The sequence below is a fragment of the Camelus bactrianus genome, chromosome 1, assembly GCF_048773025.1.
Source record: "Camelus bactrianus isolate YW-2024 breed Bactrian camel chromosome 1, ASM4877302v1, whole genome shotgun sequence".
Classification (NCBI taxonomy): Eukaryota; Metazoa; Chordata; class Mammalia; order Artiodactyla; family Camelidae; genus Camelus; species Camelus bactrianus.
Genome location: NC_133539.1, coordinates 98,625,494 through 98,651,132, shown reverse-complemented (window position 1 = coordinate 98,651,132; position 25,639 = coordinate 98,625,494). Strand labels below are relative to the sequence as shown.

The following is a 25,639-nucleotide window of genomic DNA, read 5'->3' as shown; positions in this document are numbered from 1 at the left end:
GTGCTCTTACTCCTCAGAAGTAATTGTCTGTGACATGCATTTGGGGGAAAAAATGCATTAAAGATCTGTTTTGTCTAAAAGAGTTGACATCCAGGAACTAAGATATTACATTTTTCCTTCTCTTTCTAATAAAGGAGTGTAGAAATGCCAAAACATTGGGAACTGCTCAACAAAATGATGGCGTTAACCTCAAGATGACAAAATTAAGTTCATCAGTTTTGTCTTCTTATTCTTTGACTGGTGTTGTGAAAATCAGTCTCTTCTGTAATTTTAATAAAGCTTTCTTTTAGAAAGAACTACCTGCTAACTATAATCCACATCAGTTAACAAAAAGTTTCTTTGAAATGTTTTAATTCAGTGCCCTTTAAAGTTTGTGTGTTGATGTTTATATGTAGACATTTCCACATTTATACACAAGCATACTGGTACTGGAAATATCCCACCTTTAGACAGAAATACAAGTTATAAGCCTGAGAAAGGACATATCATGGCTAATATTAATTGGTATATCAATAAAAAGTCACTTGTTATGAAATGTCATAGTCTCAGTCCATCACCAGGAGCCAGAGAGTGGAGGTGCATTTGGAATCAGGATGTTTCTTCCATTTTCTTAGTAAAAGTGTTTGGATTCATATTCTGACTTTCAATATAATACCTGTCAATTAACTTATCCCAAAATTCTGATCATACAAACGCTATAATACAGCAATAAAGCATTTTTCTCTCTAAATCAACTCAGTTCAGTCAAAAGCTGGTGTAAACTGCTAACAACATACTCAATTCTGGACAGAAGAGACAAAGAAATAAAAGATCTTGAAATATTTTTGAATTGAGATATAAAATAAGAAACTCCTAGGTAGTGGGGTACAGATAGTTTGTTGCTTTGCCAAAGGGCTTGAATTAAATTTCACCTCAAGTTCAAGATGGCTATCCCTAAAGAACAAGTGTCCAGATAGTCAAACAGATAAATATTAGTAAAAAACTATTTGGTTTTATTTTTACCGAAACTAGAAGTTAGTTTGCATTCAGAGTAAAATGCACAAGGTTTATAAAGTAAAATCAAGATTATACCTCAGAAGCTTCATGCATTTTATTATCACATGCCAACAAAGTTCATGTAACTGCCAGTTGACAAAAGCTTTCCTTTCTTTATCACTTCTAACGCAAAACCATTTTCACCATAAATGAAATGTGATTAGACAAAATCTCCCCACACTACTTGGAGGTGAGAACAAACGCAAAATGATCAAAATAAATGTAGCAGAACGTGGGCTTCGAATTCCTAATGGTTGCTTGGCAATAAAATATGTGTATGCAATAATAATGACACATATTACCCTCAAAAGCAGTGAGATTCCTATCCACAGGAAAAGAAGTGCATTAAAATGCCAAGAAAACCATCCTAGCAGCCTCAGTGAGGCCCCCTCCTCCTGTTCCATCAATCAACCAGGCCATGTAGGAAGCACTGGGCTGGGTCCTTGCACCTGACACTGAGGTCCCAGAGCAGAGCCCGGCGTGCAGTGCTGGCTCCATCAGCGGCAACACAGCAAGGCGTTCTTTTGGAATTATAACATAATCCAATATTAAGGATCTGGGGTACCACGCACGATACATGACAGCCTGGAAACATCTGATTTGGTAACATCATCATATTTTTATTTATAAGATATATTATAACTTGAATTCATCAAGAAATGGTATAATGTTCTAGTTAAATGCACTATTTTCCTCCTTTTTGGCTAAGGTTTCTTTTTCTTACAAAGATATAAAGAGAATAAGATAGGGAGAAAACCCGATTGTTTAAATATGATTGAGGATTTATTATCTTATTCTGAACATAGTCAGGAAAAGGTTCAATGGGCTTGACTCCTAGTGTTGACAATAGGAATTTGGAAGTCATCATACCAATGTATGACTTCATACAACCTTTTAATTAAGTACAAAGGACTTAATTTCACTTTGACATTTTCAGGGTTTCCAAATATCTCCAGACAAAGGAAATTAATCAATAAAATTGCCCAAATTAAGTCATTCTTGCTGATATTCCCTGAGCACTAAAGAATAGGCTTTTTTCCCCCAAATCTAGAATGAACATAAATTGCAACAGGAAAAAGGAAAAAAGAGCTTTTGCAAAATTCCAAATGCTTTTTTTCATAAAAATTCAATGTGACCATCAGCTCACAGTATTTTTTAGATGATCGGTTAGCTAACAACAAAATAAAAAGGAATATGTCATACAATATGCCAGTTTGGCCATCCTGCGTGAAAAATACCATCTCTGCACTTATTCCACGCTTGTTAAGGGGAAGCTCTGCCCTCATGGATAAAACTGGATTAAGAAAAATGCTTTCTTAGAAAAAGCTAAGGATTCTCTCATCATATGTTTTTGATGAACTAATAAAAGTCATTGGTAAATTACGCTTAAATTTACTTCTCACTAAGCAATTGTAGGCAATTATTGAATTGACAATCAGATATTGTGATGAACTGAGTATTTAAAAACATTTTGAGATATCTCAAAATGCAGACATTTTTAAAAAGAGATTAGAACTAGTTAGAAACAATAATAAACAAGTAGGGAAATACCTTAATCAATAAGAAATATGAGAAATAGGGCTAAAAGAACATTAGAAATATAGAAAATAATTTATTTGACCAAGAGCTAGACCTACCTTACAATTGTAGCAGACGCCATTAATTCCATTCCCAGACCCCCTTACCTGCCACTGTACCCCTCCCCCACTTGCTGTAAGTTTTGGCTACATTGGCACACAGCTGCCCCCTCCTCCTGATAGTAATTGTGCTGGGCCAAATGGAGACCCCTTTCCCAGAGATATCTTTGTGGTTATGGAAATTCCCACCCACCTGGGGAGGAGCTTAGCCTGCAGCCAATAATTGATACAGGCTACAAAATTCAGTTTGTCTTAATGAGACAGTCTGGGGTACCATTCATACTCTAGAGCTACCTGTGGAGTCAGGCTGAGCATAGACTTCTGCTAAAATCATATTCTTTCTTAGCTTCTTTATCTGCGCTATTCTATACAACTTTTGTCACCTGTTTACATTTTTTTTCCTGAGATTATGTCCAAAGGAAAAAAGAAAGAAGGAAGGGAGGAAGGAAGGAAGGAAAAAAAGAAGGAAGGAAAGAGGGAAGGAAGGAAACAACTTCATTTGCATAAGAATCTCCAACTTCGGTTCTGAGCTAGGGAAACTGACCTCACGATAATCAGACAACCTGGTATTTTAGCTTAAAGAAATGAACAATAAAATGACAAGTAATTCTTAAATTTTTTGCACTTTTATTTTTGCTCCACTGAAATTCTACCTTATGTATACATTCAATATCAAAGTAATCAGATAGTATTCATTGATGTTATTCCCAGTTTTTAAAAAAACACTTATTTAGAATGAAAATATGTCTTCTTTAAATCCTCTTAGAGCCAGCAAAGTCACTCCATTATTTTGAACTGATATCTTGAAATTTCCATTCTTGCTTGGTGCTCACACTTTTTCAGATAACACAAATATACACAGACAGGGAAATACACATGGCTATATATTAAACACTTGAACAGTTCTCTAAATGTGCTTCAGTATTGTCAGTATACTGAACTATGTCTCTTTGAATCATAATTTTGAAAACATTAGGACATCTTTTGCTACTAGTTGATCTGCGTCAGAATTTTTTCAAATTATTTCTTCATTTCAGGGTAACTAAACAGATTCTTAAGGAAATGACATCTATTAGTGTCAGTGGCTCAAAATTAATTCCCTTTAATATTCACACTGGAGAATGCATGTGGATGGATACAAGGGCTGAAAACACTGGAGGGCTGATTTGTTTGTTTTGATTTTGCTTTCTTTTCCATAATGAACATATAATCCAATGAGATTGTCTACACAATACAATCAAAATCAATTAAGAACCAAGTACTGATTTGTTTTGCCATATTTAACTACATTAAATGCTTATCACTGTTACAATTTAATGTTTACCAACTCACTTTATTGCATATTAAATGCAAAAATCTATGTTAATGTAATGTTGAGATTGCATATTTGCTATTAAAGGGAGAAAAAAAGAAAATGCAAGGTTAGATTCTCTTAGCAAAGGTTGATTTTCTTTATTGCGTGAAGGAATTGTATAAAATAATTAAAGTTGCAAAAATGGCAACGTTTTTGAAAGCAAAAAAGTATAGTCTGTTTAGCATAATTTTAATTGTCTATCCATATAAATATGTATGTGTTTCGTGTTTGCATGTATAGATATTTTTTACATCAATTCAATTTCAGTTATAAACTTACCTGAGTAATTTTAAAGTAGTGTATCACTTTATCAACGTCTGTTCAAAAAGATACAACAAGGTGGCCATAAGAATTAAGAGCTCCAAAGAGAATCTTTCAAAAACTATTAGAATTTAATACCACAAGTTTAAAATAAGCAAATGTAAAAGTTTGATAGAATTAGATGACAATTATGCTGAAAATTCACTAGAGTGTGGAGTAAGATGGTCAAGGCAGGTGGAGATATAAGATATCAAGAAGCTGACTTCTGGACCTCAAGTTTCCTCTATTTAGAAAGTTAATAAATGTAATGTGAGATAATAAAAGCATTCAGATAAGATTTGTTCATTTAATGGGAACATCAGTTACCTATCGCCACAATAATGCTACAAAGCAAGCAACAAGAAAACCTTAGTGACATAAAACAAGCACTTATTGCTCACACATCTGAGGTGTCCATTAGGTGGCTCTGCGGATCTAAATAGCTCACTTACTCATCTAGGGTTGGCTGGCTAGGTTGGCCAGCTGCTATAGGTTGGCAGTGACTAGGTTCATTCACATCTGTACTTTGTCTGGCTTACTTAACTACCTCTGGGTGGGGTTATTCCACGTCTCTGATCCTCTATAAGGCTACCCCAGAATGTTCCCACAGCAATGGCCAGAGTGGAAATAAGGACATTCCATCCAATCCTCTGCTGTATCAAATCTTCTAATCTCCATTGGCCAAAGAAAACCACATTGCTGAGCCCAGAGTCCAAGGGGAAGAACAACGAAAAGCTATGTGACAAAGGCCACAGACTCAAAGAGAGAAGAGAATTTGGGCCAGTGATGCATTCTACCACAGTATTTATTGAATGATTACACTATTGTCAAAATTTGTTGGGACTAAAATATTTTTCTCCTCTTTACTGACATACCAACCAAAAAGCAGTTTGTAGACTGTGTTATCATAGAACGAAAGATTAACTGTATAGTTGTAGATTCATGCCATTAAGCCCCATTCTTTTTCCTTTTTTAACCATTTGTAAGGTCAGATACATAACCATTTATAATATTAGGGTTGTTTTGATGTTTAATTTCTATAATGAAGTAAATGTAAAAAAACAACTTCTGAGCAAGCAAGCATAATCTATTTAAGAAGCCAAAATACTTTCATCATTTTTGTAGAACCTACTTACAAATGAGTACTTTAATTATTTTTATCTCCTCCTTAAATAGTTCCCTCAAAGACTGCAAGTTGTAATCCATTGTTTGCTACTATTGGAATTACTATATACTTGATAATAAAATTATATTTGTTTTTTTCCACAAAATCTAAAATTTCATTTATTCAGATTTTGTCTTTTACCTCTTTTAAACAGAATTAGTGATTTTTTTCCAACAGGAAACAAGAAAATAATATTTCAAAAAGCAAATGAAACAGGTTGCAAATGTGAAAATAAACCCAAAACAAGGTAAATATTTGCAACATTATAATCATAATTAAATTGTTCTATATCCAAGATATTGCAAGTTTATCCAAGACATCGAGAATCACTGAAGGAGAAGTCAGGTGGAGGCTACCTGAAGGCACAGTATATGCCAGGAAGATTCCTTGGTCCAACTGATCCAGGAGAAGGGTTACCAATCACAAAGATAAAAGACCTTTCGGGAGTAAAAAGCAACCTCAATATATAATGTTATGAAGTTGTATGAAAGAAGAGCAAACAAGAGGCTGGTGAGTTTCTGTAAGGGTAGGTTTAAGACCAAAAAAAATTGAACTAAATAGTAAAAATTGTTTAAAACCCTTTAACAGGCTCTGAACTCTCAATTGCAGTCCCCAAAAGGATCTAGGTGCTATTATAAATTGTTCTCTAAAATTATCTTTTAAAACAACAATAAGCTACGCATAATTAGAAAAGTCTTGAAATAAATTTTAATTTGTTTAATACTGGATTTTTACAAATATCCTGTGAAAAAAGTACAATAACAGAAAAGAAGAAGGCGTGTTTTGTAAAGATTACAGTTAGAAATATTTGGATGAAAGAAAAATGAAGCTTTTTCTTTTTTTGGTTCAAGTGGTGCCTAAGGATGAGGCACAAAGTATCATTATCAAATACTTATTCAGTTAGCTTGAAATTTAATGGTAGTTTTAAGAAAACAAAAAAGTACCATTTTAGTTAGCAGATTGTACATACTCAGAATTCATGTCGAAAATATTTGACACTAATTAGATATATAAATACACATAAAGACATGGATTATGCACTATCATCACTATTATTTAATATTAGTGGAAGTGTTATCCAATGTGATTAAATAAAAGAAAAAAAGAAAAGGTATAAAATTAGAAAAATGTAGGCAATATTGTCTATGGTAGGACAATGTACTAGGAAAACCCTAATTGATTAAAAATCTATTGCCAAAATAAGAGAATAATGTAAGATTGGTAGGTATGACATTACTGGGCAAATACCAAAATTATTCATATACAAGCAGCAATCATTTACCTGTTTTAATAAAATAAAGGAATCCATACTTATACTTCCAGAAGAGATGGAATAACAGCGACAGGATTTAGCCTCTTACATTAAACAACCAGAAAAATCCCTCGCTATACACAAAACCAGTTTTCACATGTCAGACAATAGACAGCATCAGACCAAGACTGTGATCCCTGACAGAAGTTGGCTAAGCTGGGCCCTACAAATGCACCAGCTTACTGTATGGAGGAATCTTGCAGACTGCGGTGCAAAGAGGGGCAACCCAAACAGATCCTAGTCATTTCACTTATTTGAAGAGACAGAAATGAGAGTGTGGGGAGACTGAGACACCAGCAATTTTCAAAAGATACTAATTTCCAGATATAAGATAAGTAAGTATGAGGGATGTAACACACAATATGATGACTATAGTTAACACTGCTGTATGATGTATGTGAACTTTGGTAAGGGAGCAAATCCTAAGAGAGCTCATCACAAGAAACAAACTTTATTTTTATTGTACCTATATGAGATGATGGATGCTAACTAAACTTACTGTGGTAATCATTTCACAATGTGTGTAAGTCAAACCATTATTCTGTATACCTTAAACTTGTAATGTATGTAAATTATATCTCAATAAAACTGAGGGGGAAGAGCAGAATATCAAAGAAGTAGGACCTATGCAAAAGAGAACATTGGAGATTTACAGATTTCCTCAGTCTACAGCTAAGTATTGCTCTGCATATCCATGAGAAGAAGCTATTTGGGACTGAAGACAGAATCCATGGAAAACAGCAGGCAGAATAATTTCTGGAGACGATACAGGACTTGGAATAAGATCACCAGCCAGAGTGAGAGCTTTCAATATATGAGGCATCAGGTAGAGTAGTAAGAAGGATATAGACCTAGTAGCGAGATTAAATTAGTCCTAGATTAAGGCTGATTTGGAACTACCTTAACAAAACTTTAAAAGCAAGTCTTGAAAAGATCCAACTGACTCAACTAATTTAACTGCCTCACTGAGCAAAATCCAATACATTTTTAAGACATATGAGAAAAATCTAGCCTCAAGAATGGAATATTCACAGTACTCAGCATCCAATCCAAAATTACCAAGCATGCAAAGAAGCTGGAAAATACAAACCATAACCAAGATTTTTAAAAAAATCAATCAATAAAAACAGAACAAGAAATGATAGAAAAAATTAGCAGATACAGCTGATAAAACAGCATTATGGATATGATCCATATTTTCAAGACGGATATGAAAAACATATCACGATGACCAGAGAAATAGAAGATATAAAAGACCCAAACAGAATATTTAGAGATGAAAATGCAATCTCTGAAATGAAATACACTAAACTGGAATAAATAGCACATTCTACAAGACAGGGAGGAAAAGAGCTTGAAAGCATATGGATAAAACATGTGGAATCACGAGAAAAATAAATGAAAAAAAAATGACTAGCAACCTGTGGGAAAATATCAAACAGTGTAATTGGAATCCCAGAAGGAGGAGAGAAGTGGTAAAGGATATATAAAAAAAATATTTAAAGAAGAATTCATGCCAGATGAATTATAACAGATGGAAATCTTGTCTACAGAAAGTCATGAAGGGTGCTAGAAATTACAAATACGTGGCACATATGTGACCACACTTAAATATTTTTTCCTCATTTAAAAATCTCTTTAAAAGATAATTGACTATTTCAAGCAAAAATAACATGAATGTATTGTGCAGTTTATAGCATTTAAGAAGACAAATTTATCACAACAGAAGCACAAAAGACAAAAAGGTGTATAGAAGTATATTGTTTTAAGGTTGTTACACTATATGTGAAGCAGAATAATTTTATTTGAAGGTAAATAGTGATAAGTTAAAGATATACATTCTAACCCCTAGTGCAAACACTAAAAAGATTTAAGTATAAGTAAGAAGAAAATAGTGATAATAAAATTGAATTTGAAAAAGGAATAAAACTTAACTCTTTATAGAATAGTAGAAAATAATGGAGAAAAATAAGAAAAACAGAGGAAAGATGATGGGACAAATAGAAAAAGAATAGTAAAATGGATTTAAAACCAATGATGGCGGAAATTGCACTAAATGTGGATAGCTGAAACATGCCCAATTAAAAGACAGATTCTCAGATTTTTTTTAAAAACCCAAATATGCACTGTCTACAATAAGTCTTATAAATATAAAGAAACAGGGTAAAATTTAAAGGGTAAAAAAAGATATACCATAAAATACTAATCAAAAGAAAGAATGGTTATATTAATATCAAATAAAGTAGATCAGATAAAGTAGACAGAAAGTGGAAGGGTGGATTTAAATAGAAAAATACTGATAATGATTTTAAACACAAATGGGATTCATGTTTATACTTTGGGGTACAAACAGCCCTGCTTTAGGTCCTATGTAGCAATGTCTACTAGAGCCCTTTGTTGAAAACAGCTGTGGTAAATAGGCTTGAAAGATGGCCACCATCAACTCCTTCTTTCCCTGCAGGCACCTGCTGCCCCTCACATCAAGAGGTGAAATCGAATCCGCTACCCTTTGAATCGGGGCTGGTCCTAGTGACTTACTACCAATAGGATATATCCTAAAGCATGTTCTGGGACTTCTAAGATTAGGTCATAACAAGGTTTGCCACTTCTACCTGTGTCTCTCGGAATGCTCATTCTTGGCCTGCTTCCTCTCAGAGCCCGGCCATCATAGGATGAGAAGCCTTACAGAGGGTCCACATGTAGGTGTTCCTACAGTCAGCACCAGGCATATGAGTGCACCATCTTGGATTTCCAGAGAGTCAAGCCATCAGGTGACTCCAGCCCAAACCCCACTTGACTGCAACCATGTAAGAGACCCTGAGAGAAGACTGCCCTGCTGAGCCCAGTTAGTTCACAGAATCATGAATGAAAAGAATAAATTGCTGTTTTAAGCCACGAAATTTGGGGGTAGGTTGCTACACAGTAACATAATCTAAACCGTAGGACCTCCTCTCCTGGCTCAGATACATTCTGAGTCTCTTATGAACCGAGTAACAGGCATCCTGCCTCCCTCAGAATAGCCCCTGCCCTGCCTATGTATGAGGCACTGTGTTTGGTTAAACTTGTCTGCCTGGCTCCCTCCCTCCTGAAGCTGAAACTTCTCTTCAAGAACAATTCCGCTGGACTCCTCCCACCATTCCACCCACCATTTCCAGACATGTCTCAATCCTAAGGGTAAATATTGCCTAAGCTCCAGCTGGGAACTCTGTGTACACAAAATGAGGAGTATACTGTATACACAACTGTATTTATTGAATTCTTTTTTCACTTAGTGTTATATCGTGATAATTTTCTCATGTCATTAAAAATTCTACAGAATTTAAAAAAAAGCACAAGTGGTATAAACACTCCAATTAAAAGAGAAAGACTATCAGATTACAGACAGAAAACCAAGAACATAGAAGACCTGAACATTACTATCAGCCAACTTGCCTTAACTGACATTAACAGAATACTCAACTCAATAACTGCAGACTACACATACTTTCCAAGTGCGTATGAAACATTCGCAAATAAAAAATAAAACTGTATTCTAGGTAATAAGAACAATTGATGAATAATATAGAAATCATGCAGAATATATTCATTGTCCAAAATGGAATTAAACCAAAGTGATGACTGAGAGAAAGATATTTGGAAAATCTCCCGAATGTTGGAAAATTAAACAAGACACTTCTAAGTAACCCAAAAGTCAAAGATAAATTCACAAGGAAATTTAAGAAAATTTGACATTGAATGAAAACAAAAACATAATATATCAAAATTTGTGGAGTTAAGTTAAAGCAGTGGTTTGAGGAAAATGTATATTATTTAACACCTGTGTTTAAAAGAAAAAAGGATTGAACTAGACGACCTAGACATTTCTACCTTACGAAATCAGTAGAAGAATAAATTAAATCCAGTCAAAGTATAAGGAAGGAAATAAGAAAATAAGTCAATAAAATTAAAAACAGAAAAAGGAAAATCAATGCAATCAAAACCTGGATCTTTAAAAAGATCAATAAAATTCATAAACTTCTAGTCAGACTGATCAGAGAAAATAGACAAGTTTCTAACATCAGAAATTACAAACAGACATCACTAGAGAGATCTTACAAACATCAAAAATATAATAGTATAACATTATGATAAACTGTATGCTAATTAAATTGATCATTTAGAAGTGTCTCAAAAATCAAAACCCCCCAAAGCTCATTCAAGAAGTAGATAACCTGAATAAATACCTCTATACCTATTGAATAAATTTAACTCAAATTTTAAAAACTTCCCACAAAGATAAATCTAGGTCCAGATGGTTTAAATGATGAATTATCCCAAACATTGAAAGAAGAGTCATGCCAAGTCTACATTAAAGCTTCTAGGAAACAGAAGAGGAGGAAACACTACCTTACTCATTTTATGAGGCCAACATTACCCTGATACCAAGTGCAGGTAGACATTACAAGTAAACTATGGAAAATACCCCTCATGAACATAAACACAAAAATTCTTTAAAAAGTTGAAGCAATTAGAATCCAGAAATATATACAAAGGATCATATATTATGTTGAATTGGGTTTTACCGTGGTAATGTACTGTTGACTTAACATTCAAAAGTCAATGTAACTCACCATTTAAAAGACAAAAAAAAAAAAAAGAAAAGAAAAAGTATATGATTATCTTGATAGATGAAAGAAAAACATCTAACAAAATTCAATATCCAGTCATGATAAAAACTGTCAGTAAACTAGGAACAGAAACTCAACCTCAATAAGAGACATCTACAAACAACCCACAGCTAACATCTTACCTCACTGTGATAAGTTGAATGTTTTCTACCTAGATTAGAAACAATTCAAGGATGTCCAGTTTTAGCACATCTATTCACCACTGTATATACTAGGTCCAGCCCAGTGCAATAAGGCAATTTTAAAAAATTAGACACAAATTGGAAAGAAAGAGGTAAAACCATTCACAGATAACATAACCTTCTGTGTAGAAGGCCCTAAGGAATCTACAAAAAAAGGCACTAGAACAAAAAATTGAGGTTAGCAGGGTCACATGGCACAAGTACAATTTACAAATGTTGGTTATGTTTCTCTATATCAGCAACAAGCAATCTTAGATTGAAATTTTTAAATTCCATTTTTAATAGCACTTGCAAGTATAAAATATTTAAGAATAACTTTAATAAAATGTGCAAGAATTGCATGCTAAAAACTATAAAACAATGCCAAGAGAAATTAAAGAAGACCTAAAAATACAGAGATACAACAGGTTTATAAATAAAATAACCAGTATTTTAAGATGTCAATTCTCCCCAAATTGATCTCTCAATGCATTCCCAGTCGAATTGATCTATAGATACATCTCTAGTAAAAATACAGATAGGGTGGACATCCTTGCATTTTTCTGATGATATTAATAAACTGATTCTGAAATTTATATGAAAAGCAGATGAACTAGAATGGCCAAAATAATTTCAAAAAATAAATTTAGAAAACATACACTAATTTGAAGACTTACAAAGCTACAATAATCAAAATAGTTTGGTACTGGGATAAGGACAGAAACAGATCACGGGGTTATAATGAACAGCCCAGAAACAGACATACACACATATATAGCTAATCGATTTCAACAAAAACGCCAAGTAATTTAATGAGGAAAAGGACAGTCTTCACAAAAATAGTGCTGGAAAAACTGGATGTCCATATGCTCAAAACCCACCCCCAAGAAATTTGACCCTAATTTTACATTATATGTAAAAAATGAACTCAAAAAGAAATGGATCTAAACATAAAAGCTAAAACTGTAAAATTTCTAGAAGGAAACTTAAGAAAATCTCTGTGCCATTAGGTTAGGCAAATATTTCTTATCTTGAGATTCATAAAAATTATAAACTTTTGTTCTTCAAAAGAGACTGTTAAGAAAATGAGAAGGCAAGGCAGAGACTGAGAGAAAATTATCTGTTAAAGAACTATATCCAGAATATATAAACTCTTACAATTCAATAATAAATTAACTCAATTAAAAAGTGAGCAGATAAGCACACAAAAGATACTCAACATCATTAGTCATTAGGAAAATACAAATTAGAATCACAATGAACTACTACTACATACTCACTATATTGGCTAAAATTTAAAAGGCTGACAATACCAAGTGTTGGTGAGGATATAGGAAGACTGGAGTATTCACATATTACTGGTAGAAATGAAAAATAATGCAGCCATATTTGGAAAACATTTTAGCAATTTCTTTCAAATTAAAATATACATTTATCATACAACCCAATAATCTCAATTCTAAGACTTTATCCAAGAAAAATAAAATTTTATTTCCAAACTAAAAATAGTACTTGAATGTTCATACCAGAGCAGCTTAATTCATAATAGTATAGAACTGGAAGCAATCCACTTATCCATCAACTGGTGAATGAATAAACAAAATGCTGTTGTATACCCATCCATAAAATGGAATACTATTCAGCAATAAAAAGTAAATAACTACTGTAAACAGCATGGATGAATCTTAAAAACAATATGCTGAATGAAAGAAGTCAGACACAAAAAATGATGTACTATATAATTCCATTTATACTAAATTCTAGAAAGAGCAAAACTGTGAAGACAGAAAGCTGTAAGTGGTTGCCAAAGGAAAGGGCTTGAAGGGAGGGAAAAATATTGACTGAAATGAGGGGCGTGGGAACTTTGGGAGGTGATAGAATTATCGTATATTATAATTTTGGTGGTTGTTATACAATGATATACATTTGTTATAATGTATCAAATGCACACTTTAAATCAATGCAAAAAGATAACTGTATACATTATCTCAGTAAGTTTTTTTTAATTTCCATTTACCACAGTCACTAAAAGGAAAAAAAAATGACCAGGAATAAATATAAAAAGAAGTATGTGAGATCTACATTTTAAAAAAAGATATATTTGAATAAAAGAGCTTAAAATGTTATAAAGGACACAAAATGAGACTTTAATACATACAAAGTCATCTCATTCTCTTGGATAGGAAGATTCAATGATATTGATAAGATTTATAATATAGTGAGTATGATGTGTTGTTCTAAGCCTTTTATGTGTATTAATTCATAATCTTTATAAGTGCTCTATGATGTTAGTACTATTATTGTTTTTGGTTTTGGTTTTTTTTTTTAATCATTCAGGAAGAGAAAGAGAAACCTTTACTTACTACCCCAGATCACAAAGCTAGTAAGTGGTAGTCTGAACTTAAGAACAGGTAGTCTGGCAGTCTGTTGCTATATACCCATCAGAAGTCCTTCTGCCTCTGAACATCATAAAGATATCAATTCCCCCTCTGTTAACCTACAGATTTAATGATCTCAATAAATTTACTATCACTTCTAATTTTATAATGAGAAATTTATTTCTCCATTCATATGGAAAAATAAACAATAATTAAAAATCTGAAAAATAAATAAAATAAAAGAAGACTAAGTCAATGGAATAGAATTGATATGCCAGGAATAGACCTAAATTCCAAGTGAATTTATTCCTATATAGGTGTATATTAAAGTAGCATTATGTATCAAAGAGGAAATGATAATTTGTCAAAAATGATAATGGAACACTGGTAGCCCTCCAGAATAAGATAGTATTTGATCCTCACTTACTTCTTACATCAAAATAAAGTTCAAGTAGATTAAGATTTTAAACGTGAAAAGTGTAACCATAAAAGGTATAAAACATGAGAAAATGTATTTATAGATTTAGAGTACTGAAGGCCTTTCCAAGTGTGATACAAAACCTAGAAGCCATGAAAGAAATGATTGATAATTTCAACTATTTAAAAGTTTGAAACATCTAGGTAAAAACACCATTATCAGTAGTGAAAGGCATATGAAAACATGGGTAAAATATCTGTAACACATCACAGAAAAGAAGTAATTTACCAAGCTAGAAACTCCTACAAATAAATCAACAACCCAATAGCAAAAGCAGCAACAGACAAACTATTCAGAGAACAGAAATTTGAACAGCTCTTACATATATGAAAATATGGTCAATTTTCATTTATAAAAACAGAGGTATACAAATTAAAACTAAAAAGAGATAACTAATTTTTTACCTAGCTAATTGCCAGATATCAAAAAGCACTAGCCTGTGTTACAAGGGCATGAGGGAACAGCACTCTCATACATTTGTGATGGGCATGTAAATTGAAGCAACATCTATGCAAGGAAATTTGGAGTATCAAACATAATGCAAAATGCATATACCATTTGAATAATCACACTTTAAAAAATTTGTTTTATATACACACACATTTCAAAACTGATTTCTGTGCATGACTATTTGTTGCACCAATATTTATAACAGCAAAAGAGCTGAAATTAACCAAGGTTCATAAATTATGGAGTAGCCAAATCAATTAAGACTTATCCATATAAAAGAACAGTATGCAGATACTATGCATATGTGAGTATTTGTTAAAACAATTATATTAATATATTTTGAGAAAAGCATTGTGTAAAAATATATATACATACACACATATTCATTTTCTGCAAATGCTTACATACAGGTATATGTGTGTGTAGGTTTATATTTATAATCTCTAGAAAATTACACACACAAAATAAGTAACAGTGATTGCCTCCAGGGAAGAGAACTGAGTGCTTATGGGAGTGAGGCATATCATCTTGTACTTGTTGGACTTTATGTCATATGTAATTCATTCAGAATTATGTGAAATTAACTAAACACAAAATTAATGTGTTAATTACAAAACAGATATAAGAAAGGCTTAGTAATTTAGTGTTGATAGCCCATGACAAGTCATTCAAGAACTATAGGTAGTTTAGAAATTTATCTTATACATTTTAATGCTAATCTTTCAGAAAGCAAATTGGACTGGACTGTCTCTATCAGAAATGAAATACGGTTGAACTAATTATTGTGGCTTTTCTTATATTCTAGTTTTTACTTGAACAGGGGTGGACCCGAGTGGAGTGCATTGAGAGTGGGAAAAACAGGTTTGTATTATTCCCTACTGTTCCAGTTTACTAAAGGTTTATGCATACATTCAGGTGCAGGGGTGTGTGTGTGTGTGTGAAAGAGAGAGAGAGAGAAACAGGCAACAGACATGGGTGGAGAAAGGAGAGCGCTAAACTAAGAAGGGTCACAAGAGATACATTTTCTTCTCATTGCTATTACTTTTAGTCTGTAAACAGTTATTAGGTCTTTCTCTCTTTCCCAGAAATGGCTGCCTTTCAGCACATTATGGAGTGAGTACTCCTACAGGATTTATTTATGTGTGGGACAAAAAGTACATTAAGAACCTTTGTATTGAAAGGCATGATGCTATTTTAAGACATGTTTACTACTGCTTGATATCACAAATGCAAAACAGACCTGGGGACAAGGATGGCACTGGCAATGGAAAAGTGTTCTCAGGAACTGACATCTCTCCTTGTGTTTCAGAATTGACTCAATAGCCCAAACAGACAAAGAGAAGAGCCTGCTTGATCTCCAAGCCTATTAGACTGGTGTCTTGTTCAAATACTAAGAACATCCTTTCCACTTAATCTACAAACCCCTCTACAGTTGTCCTGACTTACAATTCTCCTCCTATCATCACCTGTTTTCCTAGATGACCTGTACTCCAGCCAAATTGGAGTGCACGGCACCCATGCACACATGTACACACACAGTACTGGCCTTATTATTTTTTAATATTTTTACTCAAATTTATCTCTTTGAGCTTTGCAATCTCTCCTCTGTAGATCCTACCAGGACCACTTCAGAGTTGTCATCTCTTCTTCTGAACTGAGCCCATATTGCCTTTATGACAATTTTAATGTTGCCTTGTAATTGCAGAGGCACAGAAAATTTGCTGAGGTTGTTTGGGGATTTTATTTTTTACTTAAAAAATCAAATCAATTACACTACAGTGAGGAAAGTGACATTCCAAGGGTCAAAAAGGACCCTTCTGTCTATGACAGAGTGACAGGCTCCAGACTTGCCCTCCCACAGCAAAAAACTGGACAACTAGACAAAAATACATGACATTTGACAATAGCTCAGGATTGTGTTTCTTCAGAGAAGAAAAGTATATGATGTGGGCCCTCCAATGTGGGCCCTGGGTTTCTGTTTGGAGGCGCTTTCAAGATTGTGACCTAGCTAAGGGCTCCCAGGCAAAGCACAGCTGTCTCACTGGGTCAAGAAGTCAAAGATCTGCAGAGAGGGGAGCTATGCAGAGAAAAAGCACTAGAAATATGCATAAGAATCTTCTTGCATCTTTGTGTGAATAGTAAGCTAGGCAGGCATAGGGTGAATCTCCACGAGCACAGGCATGGATGACTGGGGAGTTAAAGGGGAACATTTTCCATAGCTTGCATAGGGGCAGGAGGCATTCCTGTTTTGACCAGTCAGAGTGGGAAGACCTCATTGAACACCCAGTACATTCAGTAGGAACCCCAAAAGTGGCCACATCTTGGTAGTAGGACTAAACTATCTCTAGAATAAAAGCTACCCTGTACCCTCCCTGACAAAACGTAAAAGCAAGCTTGGAAAGAATGAAGCTGATCCACAAGTGCTCTTTAAAGGAAGACAATGAAATCTAGACACTCAACAATGTGATTTGTCCAGACACGTAAATTTTCACTTTTGTGTTTCTCCCCACCAAAATATAAGATTCATAAAGGTAGAGGGTTTTATCTATTTTATTTATGGTTATTTATCAAATACCTAAAAGAGAATTTGTACAAAGTACAAATGCAATAAATATTTATTGAATGAATAGATACTATTTAATCTTTATCCTGTATCAAATATTTATAATACACAAACTCATAGTATCACACAATATTTACTCTATATTAAATGTTTATGTTTACACAAAGTCAGGCCTCATTAATTTGTGGCTAAGAGAAGAAATATTTAAATGAAAAGAAAAATTTTAGTTTTCAAAATATCTCTCAACAAGTGAAAATGAAGATAAGCACAAATTTTGTTGTATTTGAAAAAAGTGATGTAAGGAAGACATATACATATATCTATATATGTATAGGTAGATAGATAACTGAATCATTATGCCGTACACCAGAAATTAACATAATATTGTAAACCAACTATAATTTAATAAAAAGAAGAAAAAGAAAAAAAGGGAAAGTGAGATCTCCAAAAAGAAGCAATTAGTAATTCTTGATCAGCCTAATTAAGGAGTAGCAGGATTTTCTAAAATGTGTATATTTTTACCTTTCCCACAACATATTTGCATGAAACAGCAAATTCACACTACGTTGCAATGAAAGCCCAATATGGAAGTAGTCTTGAAGGGGCAATCAATATGAGAGTCCAGCTCAGCAACACGGTCCCTAATGAAAAATGAGGGTGTAAACGAAGCAAGCAACAAAACAAAATAAATCACACATAGAGATGTCATTACGATATTAGAAAATCCAGTATGTTATATTCTATTAAAATGTTGATACATTTTATTGTCAAAAAATAAAAATATGTGTCTAAGTTTTTATTATGGTAATTTTTGGTTTTGTTATAAGTAAAAACATGCATACAAACATTGTGTTTTCATATACTGCTGCAATTAGTTTACCAGAAAAAAATCATACATTGCTTTCTACATTCTTCTCAGCACGTGTTGTAAGTACTGAACTCCTGTGTACCTTGCAGTGATGCATTATCATTATGAAAGGGTTTTCTGTGGGGAGTAAGATTAAAAAGTGCCACTTTAAAGGTTGATGCTCCCTGGGTATCCTAATTATCTCTCTTTGCTTCTCACCTCACTGATCATCAGGATCTCAAATCCCAGTTGCTGCTCCCAGTTGACCCGACTTCAAAAAGTCACACCCAAATTTGTAGTTGCTTTAGTCGTCTGTATACCTTCAGTTATATCTCCAATTGAGCATGCTACCTTTCTCTCTAGATACCCCACCCTCCCTGTACAACTAGCTACACCTCCTCATGCCTTTCCTCAATTTGTTGTATGGCATGTTTACCCCCGAAAAAACCTGAGAATTGTTTTAATTATAAATAGACACACAAAAAGATGTGCAACATTCCTAATTGTTAGAGAAATACAAATTAAAACCACAATGAGAAATCACCTCACATCTATCAGAATGGCTATTATAAAAAGTCTGCAAACAAATGCTGAAGAGGATGTGGAGAAAAGGGAACCCTCATACACGGTTGGAAGGAATGTAAATTGGTGCAGCCACTATGGAAAACACTATGAAAGTTCCTCAAAAAACTAAAAATAAAACTACCATATGATTCAGCAATTTTACTTCTGGGTATACATCTGGAAAAAATGAAAACACTGGGAAAAAATGAAAACACTAATTCAAAAAGGTACATGAACCACAATATTCATAGCAGCAATATTTATAATAGCCAAGATATGAAAGCTACCTAGATGTCTATCAGCAGACAAATGTATAAAGATGATTTTATATATATATACACACACACACATACATACAATGGAATATTATTCAGCTATAAAAAACAATGAAATTCTGCCTTTTGCAGCAACGTGGATGGATCTTGAAAATATTGTTTAAAGAAATGTCAGAGAAAGACAAATACTGTATGATATCACTTATATGTAGAATTTAAAATTAATGTAAACCAATGTATATGCAAAACAGAAACAGACTCACAGATACAGAAACCGAACTGGTGGTTACCAAAGGGGAGAGGGAAAGGGGAAAGTCAGGGGTATGAAATGAAGAGATACAAACTATATATAAAATAGATAAACAACAAGGATATATTATACAGCACAGGGAATTATAACCATTATCTTGTAATAACTTTTAATGGAGTATAGTCTGTAAAATATTGACTCACAATGCTATACACCTGAAACTAATATAATACTGTAAATCAACTACACTACAGTTTAAAAGAATAACTAAACAGAAACAGACTCAGATACAGAGAACAAATCAGTGGCTGCCAGAGGGGAAGGCCCTGGGAAGGATGAATGAAATAGGTGAGGGAGATTAAGAGGCACAAACTTCCAGGTATAAATAAGTCCCAGGAATTTAATACACAGCACAGGGAATACAGCCAATAATAAATTGTAATAAATTTGTGTGGTGACAGATGGTAAGTAGACTTATCATGGTGATCATTTTGAAATATATAAAAATACTGAATCACTTTGTTGTACATCTGAAGCTAACACAATATTGTAAGTCAATTATACTTGAATAAAAAAAATCCAGATTTTTCAGGTTTTCTCAAAAACTCCACACGCCAGCACTGGCCCCTGCATTCCCACCTGTGTGGCAGCCAGCTAACACTAAGTAGAAGGTGCTGCATTTGGAGAGGGGATAATGCCCTCTCCAGTTCCCAACAATTCATGTGATACTCATGCTTCTACTGACCAAATCACCTTCCCCGACCTGTCTGACATTTGATCGCACAGAATGCTATTTGAGTTTACTACCTCTGGCCTAATCAGACTCTACCTGAGGCTTAATCTAATAAAATCTTTTAAAATTTTTCCTCTGTGTAAATCACATCATTTCTCAGTCCAAGTTTCTCAAATATAAGATGAGGGGCAAACACCAAGTAGTCCCTAATCTGCTAATTACGAGAAGGGGGTCTAGGAAAATAAACACCCTGACTTCACATTTCCTCCTCCCTCCACTCTCCCACAAGGGCTCTTCATTGCTTGAACTCTACCAGAAGCCCAAAGATAGATGAATGGTTTAGAAGAATTTAGAACCCAAAATAGCCAGGGAGCATCTAATTTATCAAAAGTATGATTGAGTCTTCTAGTAGAAGCAGTCCTCTCTAGATCTTTAAAATTCAGTGAGCCCAGGGTCATGAAGACAAAAGAAAGATACTCCATCAGTGCATTATTAGTCAAAATTGTGATAAAAAGCCAATCTCATCTCCATCCTTGGCTCCTAGACATATGCTGACTATGTAGATAGAACTGAATATCAGCTGCTGGCTTAAGGTATATTAGCTGCGTTCTACATAATGGTTCTAAACCTCCCAAAGTATTTTTCCCCACCTGACACTGTAATTGAGCCTTCCTCATGCCATTACATTGTTTTGTCACAATAACTATTTGGGGAGGATAGGGCACAAAGTAAGACCAGAGTGAATTCCATGAGTCCAATGCCGCACTTCCTTCACTATGAAATGAGCCCCCGGTCAGAGGTGATGTCCTATGGAGTGCCATGGGTACAGCAATCAGAAATCCATGAACCAACATGCTGGCAGACACCTTGAAGGCAGGGAAGGAAAATGTGTTCCTGAATAAGTCTGTCCCTGTGTGGACAAGTGCTGCCTCCTCCCTGAAGAGCAAGCGGCAGTAAGCTGTTCCCTTTGTAAGTAGTGCAGAAACCCACTGTCATCCTTTGCTGCAGTCAGGCTGAACACTCAGTTGAGTGTCTGGAAGCCAGATCAGCCTTGGTGAGAGCAGGTCCATGTCATTGAGCCCATGTATAACTTCCATTCTTGATGCCATGGCCACTTTGTAATGGACCCAATAAATAGGCATCAATCCATTAGCCACAGTTTATCAAATACTTTCCCATGCAGGCCTTCTTTCCTTCCAGAATAGATGTTCAACCACATGGACAACCTGAAGTCCTGCCTTTTCTGGGGATTCACCTTCACCATTGTTTTTCAAGACCAACTCTGAGAGGATCTGTAGTTCAGTAGTTGCCCCTTCCTGGCTCATACTAATTCTAACAGTAGGAAACAGAAGATGCCAGAATCCTGTTCTGATATCTATGCCCCATACTGATCCAGATAACTTCTAAAATTTCTCTCAGATGTATAAAAAGTAAAGAACACACACAGCCCCACCCTCAAACATGAGCCCACACCAACTTTGTCCCTGAACAAGAACCTCTTGCTTCAGAAACGTTTCCTATCAGGCATCAAAGCTTATAAGCATTAGGAGTCAACTAGAAATTAACCTTTCTCAGCACTAGAAAAGAGGCAGCAATAACATTCTTTTAGAAGTACAGATTTTTTTAAAAAAAATTAAACATTGTTTTAGAGCTATGTTAGTTTCCCTCCCCCACTTTCATCACAAGTGTACTTACTCTTACTGGAAAAGATAAAATTGATGACAGGAAAAGCAAACAGTGCTCACCCATGTAAACAACCTCATCTGTAATTCATTAACCCTGCTACTCTCGGCCTCTTAGAAAAAGTGTCCCATTTATTAGCTTCCAATCCCAAGTTCACGTTTGTCTTCCAGTCCTGGGGCATTATTGGGCAGTAAAGAAAAGAGATGCTCCATTACTGGTGACATCTCGTATACGGAGTTGCCAATCTTATACCAATGATGCAGGCTGTTTAATAAGCTCTTTTCATCTCTGCTGGATTAGCTAGCCCACTCTTCCCATTATTTATATGTCCTGCCCACCGAAGAAAATAGAAAAACACATTTACTGAGCCACCTCACTTCTTCTCATTCTCCTATCTAAAACAGGAGAAAAAGAGACTGAAGAACAGCAATGCCTCCCACAGGGTGGGATGCTACTGGCACTTGAGATGACTCTGTTAAGCGAGACTGTTGATGTCAGGTGGTACTCTAACTAGGAAAATGACGATTATTAAAAAATCATAATAAGAAAGTTATTTCCTTTCATATTTTCCTTCAATCTTTTAATCCCATCAGGAAAAAAAGTCTCAGTTTGGAGCTAGCCTTTAACACTTAACGTTTTAACTCAGAGAAAGCAGGCCTTGTGCTCAGAACATTTGGTGGGCAACAACATCTAGCTAGAACTTATTATTATTATTTTGTTTTTGTTGCCTATGTACTGCAAATGATGCTGACTGTATAGTAGGGACAGTGAGATTTCTCTTTTGATAAACTTACATTTTAAAATTAAGTTGTTTTCAGCAAATAATAATACAGGTGATACGCGAAATATGATGGAAATCTCAAAATGGGAATATAAAAGAAAAAATACTGAAAACATTGAAAGAGAAAATACATATCATAACTTTTGATGATAGTACATCATCTTGAAGGTAGGATTCACCCAATATGGTGGGTGTGTCTGGGCTGTGTGTGTGTGTGCGTAGGAGGTGAACTGAGTTTCTAAACTGTCTTCCACTTCCCATTTCCACATGATGAAAAGATTATATTACCGTCATTTTCCATTGTGCTAAATATATGTGTATATTATGTCAAGTAGAAATATATATATGGTAGCATTGGCTCTCATATTACTATAACAGTATTTTTCAAAACTTGATACGGGTGCATACATATACATCATATTTTTACTTTTTTTATAACTGTCTTTAATCCTGAAATCTCCTGAAATATCAATTATTTCCTTGAATTAAATACATGATACACTGTTTCATAAACATTATGCCCTTGAATATTTCTGTTTATTCACTCTCTGGATTGTCTTCTATTTAGACTAGGCTTAATAAACTCATTTTATTGAAGTAAATGTGTCTGGAGATCCTGTTCTTCAGAAAGAATAGATGTAATTGGCATTTTGTGTACAGGAATAGAAGAGTCTTCATTAAACTTCATTAGTCTTATTCAGCTGAGATTAATGGTTAAAATTATATTTTGCTGCAATTATTTACATTTCTCTCTGATGTAGTCATATGTAAATTATATTATTTTTTAATTTCCGATAAAACAACTGACCATGTAGACAGATCAAGAAGAAGGGCTTGTACCTATTTAGAATAATTTATTCTTCATTTCACTATTGTCAAACATTTGTTTTACAAAATTGACAACTGTAATAGGGAGGATATGGTTGTTTAAGGATCATCACTTTGCCAACTTTTTAGTTTCTGACATTCCACTGTGTCTCCCAGCAATTACTAGGACCTACTTCACTGGAAATATTCCCCATAGGTCACTAAACTTCTGAAGTATCCCAGATACTTCCTAAGGCACAGTGTGTTCTTTTCCTTCCTTGGATTCTTGAATTGGAACTAAAATTGCTGAGGCTTTTGAACACAAATAAATAGACAACGTTTAGAGTTGTTTTTGGATTATTGAGATTAAGTTTTCACTCATTCTCATGAAAAAAGAGTTTGCCACATGTGCATAAACCCAAAGGGATACTGAAAACTCCAAGAAACAGATTATTAACCACAGTAGAACAAACAGATGTACATTTTGGCAAGTACTGACTTTTTCAAAGAACAACAACAATGAAAAATTTGGTCAAGTTTATCCCCATGCTCAAATCTTTCACTATTTAGTACAAAGTGCATTTTGTAAAGTATTTTTTAAGGCATAATAAATGTGTTTTGATAGGTTTAGAGTCTTACAGCTGTAATACCATGGGACCTGTAATCACTTATTCCTCATCATATAGATATTTTTAAACAAACGCTCAGCAACAAAAACAACCAGAAAAGCAAAAAGGCACAAAGTTCATGCAGATTTTTTTCCATGTTGTCTTCAGATATACACTTTTTTCATATACTTTTTTCAGTTAAAGGAGAATTGACATATGGCATAAGCATATCATTTTGAGAATGCTTCATGTATAAAATACAACTTTAAAAAATTATATTAAAATCAAACTTTTTAAAATAGTCGATATTAAAGAAAATAATTCTTTAAGTCCTTTTTTTCTTTTACAACTTCCAGTGTGAATTTTGCATTTATTCCAAAATATAGTATTTCCTTATACATCTATCATAACTTACTTTTGGTTTTCAAATAATTTTGCAACTTAAGATTCACAAGAATTATAAGGAACAAAGAAAAATAGCTTTTATAGTAGCTGATGAACTGCTGAGCAAGAAAGTACTTTTTACATAAAAGAGAAATTTCATAATAAAGTCAGAATCATACAGACATTAAGCATATCTCTATGCTCTCAAAGTCTGTCACTTTCTCCCCAAGAAGATTCTTGCCATCAAGATATGAATTAAACAAAAACTTGAGACTGTATCAGCCAGGAGTTTAGGGCCTTTATATATGGAAAAACAAATTTTCTACAAAAAATGTAACATAATCAACCTGGCATCCAGATAGCTTCCAAGAAACTTTTGCTCTTAAATCTTGCAATTAAATTAAAACCAAACTGCAAGTTGAATTATTGATAAAAATGAAAGAAAAATCCCAAAGAATCAGAATTGGCTCAACCTACGTTATTGTCAAGAACTGGCTCAACCTATGTTATTGTTGAGTTTTACATGCCATTTTGTACAAATATGAGAAAAAAATTTCTCAGGGCTTATAGAAAACAGAACATTTTGTTGCATGTTATTTACCTCCTGTTGAAGACTTATTTCAGCAGATTACAAAAACAATTATAGAGAAGGGATAGTGCCAATATGAATTATTATTGCAGACGTTTAAAACTGCATCTGGGAAAGAAAACCCTTACTTCATCCTAGAAAAGAAAGCTTCGATACAGAAATAGAGCTAGAAAAGAAGCAGGGATGGAGGAAAAGCAAGTCTTAGAGAGCAGGCTACTTACTTTGAAAAAATATTTGATGCCGCGTCCACATGCAAATGTTAACTGTTAGGCTGCTCTCTGTAATCACCGCCTATCTTCTTGACCTTATCAAGAGCAAGTTTATCCATTTTCCTTTGCACTTTTCCCTCTGTATGTGCTGTTTCAACACATGCTAATTAACATTCTAACAGTTTGAAATCAGGCTGCATGCTTCCAGTTCAAATTGTGGACTGAACTCAGGCATTTATCAACCTTCCTTCCCAAAATCTGATTAAAATGTTAAAAACAGTAATAACAGCAGCTAAAATAATACTAGCTAGTTTCTACTGAGCAACTATCATGTTTCAGGCACTCTTCTGAACGTACATCATTTAATCTTCAGCAACACGCATTTTATGGGTGAACATACGGAGGCACA

General features: G+C 34.1%; 1 long non-coding RNA gene across 1 annotated transcript in view; it reads right to left on the bottom strand.

The window, feature by feature from the left end:
- LOC141578166 (uncharacterized) overlaps positions 1-25,417 on the bottom strand; it is a 367,419-nt gene extending 342,002 nt beyond the window's left edge. The window contains exon 1 of the long non-coding RNA XR_012508204.1: positions 25,243-25,417. This is a non-coding gene — a long non-coding RNA (uncharacterized LOC141578166). The remainder of the gene's footprint in view (positions 1-25,242) is intronic.
- Positions 25,418-25,639: the final 222 nt, after the last annotated feature.